Genomic DNA, 2,500 nt, shown 5'->3' with positions numbered 1-2,500 from the left:
AACGCCTGATCTCGTCTGATCTCGGAAGCTAAGCAGGGTCGGGCCTGGTTAGTACTTGGATGGGAGACCGCCTGGGAATACCAGGTGCTGTATGCTCTTTTGCTCATTCACTTAGAAACTGAAATCTTGCAATATGCACAAGTAGTCCTTCATGAAAGGGGCTGGAAGCTGTTTTCATTTTGACACGAGAGAGAGAGAGAGAGACCACCTTGCATTGTCAATTGCTAAATCTGTATATGGATAAGTAGCCTATGGTTGTCAACTTATTTCGTACGGCCATACCAGCCTGGCAACGCCTGATCTCGGAAGCTAAGCAGGGTTGGGCCTGGTTAGTACTTGGATGGGAGACCGCCTGGGAATACCAGGTGCTGTATGCTCTTTTGCTCATTCACTTAGAAACTGAAATCTTGCAATATGCACAAGTAGTCCTTCATGAAAGGGGCTGGAAGCTGTTTTCATTTTGACACGAGAGAGAGAGAGAGAGACCACCTTGCATTGTCAAATGCTAAATCTGTATATGGATAAGTAGCCTATGGTTGTCATCTTATTTCGTACGGCCATACCAGCCTGGCAACGCCCGATCTCGTCTGATCTCGGAAGCTAAGCAGGGTCGGGCCTGGTTAGTACTTGGATGGGAGACCGCCTGGGAATACCAGGTGCTGTATGCTCTTTTGCTCATTCACTTAGAAACTGAAATCTTGCAATATGCACAAGTAGTCCTTCATGAAAGGGGCTGGAAGCTGTTTTCATTTTGACACGAGAGAGAGAGAGAAAGAGACCACCTTGCATTGTCAATTGCTAAATCTGTATATGGATAAGTAGCCTATGGTTGTCAACTTATTTCGTACGGCCATACCAGCCTGGCAACGCCTGATCTCGGAAGCTAAGCAGGGTTGGGCCTGGTTAGTACTTGGATGGGAGACCGCCTGGGAATACCAGGTGCTGTATGCTCTTTTGCTCATTCACTTAGAAACTGAAATCTTGCAATATGCACAAGTAGTCCTTCATGAAAGGGGCTGGAAGCTGTTTTCATTTTGACACGAGAGAGAGAGAGAGAGAGAGAGAGAGAGAGAGAGAGAGAGAGACTACCTTGCATTGTCAATTGCTAAATCTGTATATGGATAAGTAGCCTATGGTTGTCAACTTATTTCGTACGGCCATACCAGCCTGGCAACGCCCAATCTCGTCTGATCTCGGAAGCTAAGCAGGGTCGGGCCTGGTTAGTACTTGGATGGGAGACCGCCTGGGAATACCAGGTGCTGTATGCTCTTTTGCTCATTCACTTAGAAACTGAAATCTTGCAATATGCACAAGTAGTCCTTCATGAAAGGGGCTGGAAGCTGTTTTCATTTTGACACGAGAGAGAGAGAGAGAGAGAGAGAGAGAGAGAGAGAGAGAGAGAGAGAGAGAGAGAGAGAGAGAGACTACCTTGCATTGTCAATTGCTAAATCTGTATATGGATAAGTAGCCTATGGTTGTCAACTTATTTCGTACGGCCATACCAGCCTGGCAACGCCCAATCTCGTCTGATCTCGGAAGCTAAGCAGGGTCGGGCCTGGTTAGTACTTGGATGGGAGACCGCCTGGGAATACCAGGTGCTGTATGCTCTTTTGCTCATTCACTTAGAAACTGAAATCTTGCAATATGCACAAGTAGTCCTTCATGAAAGGGGCTGGAAGCTGTTTTCATTTTGACACGAGAGAGAGAGAGAAAGAGACCACCTTGCATTGTCAATTGCTAAATCTGTATATGGATAAGTAGCCTATGGTTGTCAACTTATTTCGTACGGCCATACCAGCCTGGCAACGCCCCATCTCGTCTGATCTCGGAAGCTAAGCAGGGTCGGGCCTGGTTAGTACTTGGATGGGAGACCGCCTGGGAATACCAGATGCTGTATGCTCTTTTGCTCATTCACTTAGAAACTGAAATCTTGCAATATGCACAAGTAGTCCTTCATGAAAGGGGCTGGAAGCAGTTTTCATTTTGACACGAGAGAGAGAGAGAGAGAGAGAGAGAGAGAGAGAGAGAGAGAGAGAGAGAGAGAGAGAGAGAGAGAGAGAGAGAGAGAGACCATCTTGCATTGTCAAATGCCAAATCTGTATATGGATAAGGAGCCTATGGTTGTCAACTTATTTAGTACGGCCATACCAGCCTGGCAACGTCTGATCTCGGAAGCTAAGCAGGGTCGGGCCTGGTTAGTACTTGGATGGGAGACCGCCTGGGAATACCAGGTGCTGTATGCTCTTTTGCTCATTCACTTAGAAACTGAAATCTTGCAATATGCACAAGTAGTCCTTCATGAAAGGGGCTGGAAGCTGTTTTCATTTTGACACGAGAGAGAGAGAGACCACCTTGCATTGTCAATTGCTAAATCTGTATATGGATAAGTAGCCTATGGTTGTCAACTTATTTCGTACGGCCATACCAGCCTGGCAACGCCCGATCTCGTCTGATCTCGGAAGCTAAGCAGGGTCGGGCCTGGTTAGTACTTGGATGGGAG

The 2,500-nt window shown here is 46.9% G+C and overlaps 3 non-coding genes and 6 pseudogenes across 3 annotated transcripts in view; all 9 read left to right on the top strand.

Moving 5' to 3' along the window:
* The window catches only part of LOC146249975 (5S ribosomal RNA), a 119-nt gene extending 23 nt beyond the window's left edge, over positions 1 to 96 (top strand). Inside the window, exon 1 of the ribosomal RNA XR_014733626.1 lies at positions 1 to 96. This exon is cut by the window's left edge and continues 23 nt beyond it. This is a non-coding gene — a ribosomal RNA (5S ribosomal RNA).
* Positions 97 to 268: 172 nt separating this feature from the next.
* On the top strand, positions 269 to 377 carry LOC146249974 (5S ribosomal RNA; annotated as a pseudogene).
* Positions 378 to 549: 172 nt separating this feature from the next.
* LOC146249973 (5S ribosomal RNA) lies at positions 550 to 668 on the top strand. The gene has a single exon (XR_014732873.1). It is a non-coding gene; the product is annotated as a 5S ribosomal RNA (ribosomal RNA).
* A 174-nt stretch (positions 669 to 842) lies between these two features.
* LOC146249972 (5S ribosomal RNA) lies at positions 843 to 951 on the top strand (annotated as a pseudogene).
* A 198-nt stretch (positions 952 to 1,149) lies between these two features.
* LOC146249971 (5S ribosomal RNA) lies at positions 1,150 to 1,268 on the top strand (annotated as a pseudogene).
* Positions 1,269 to 1,488: 220 nt separating this feature from the next.
* Positions 1,489 to 1,607, top strand: LOC146249970 (5S ribosomal RNA; annotated as a pseudogene).
* A 174-nt stretch (positions 1,608 to 1,781) lies between these two features.
* Positions 1,782 to 1,900, top strand: LOC146249969 (5S ribosomal RNA; annotated as a pseudogene).
* A 234-nt stretch (positions 1,901 to 2,134) lies between these two features.
* On the top strand, positions 2,135 to 2,243 carry LOC146249968 (5S ribosomal RNA; annotated as a pseudogene).
* Positions 2,244 to 2,411: 168 nt separating this feature from the next.
* Positions 2,412 to 2,500, top strand: part of LOC146249967 (5S ribosomal RNA) — a 119-nt gene continuing 30 nt past the window's right edge. Inside the window, exon 1 of the ribosomal RNA XR_014732872.1 lies at positions 2,412 to 2,500. This exon is cut by the window's right edge and continues 30 nt beyond it. This is a non-coding gene — a ribosomal RNA (5S ribosomal RNA).

Source organism: Hypomesus nipponensis, chromosome 19, assembly GCF_054491055.1.
Source record: "Hypomesus nipponensis isolate SF chromosome 19, ASM5449105v1, whole genome shotgun sequence".
NCBI classification, from domain to species: domain Eukaryota; kingdom Metazoa; phylum Chordata; class Actinopteri; order Osmeriformes; family Osmeridae; genus Hypomesus; species Hypomesus nipponensis.
This window is presented reverse-complemented; position numbering and strand designations above follow the sequence as displayed.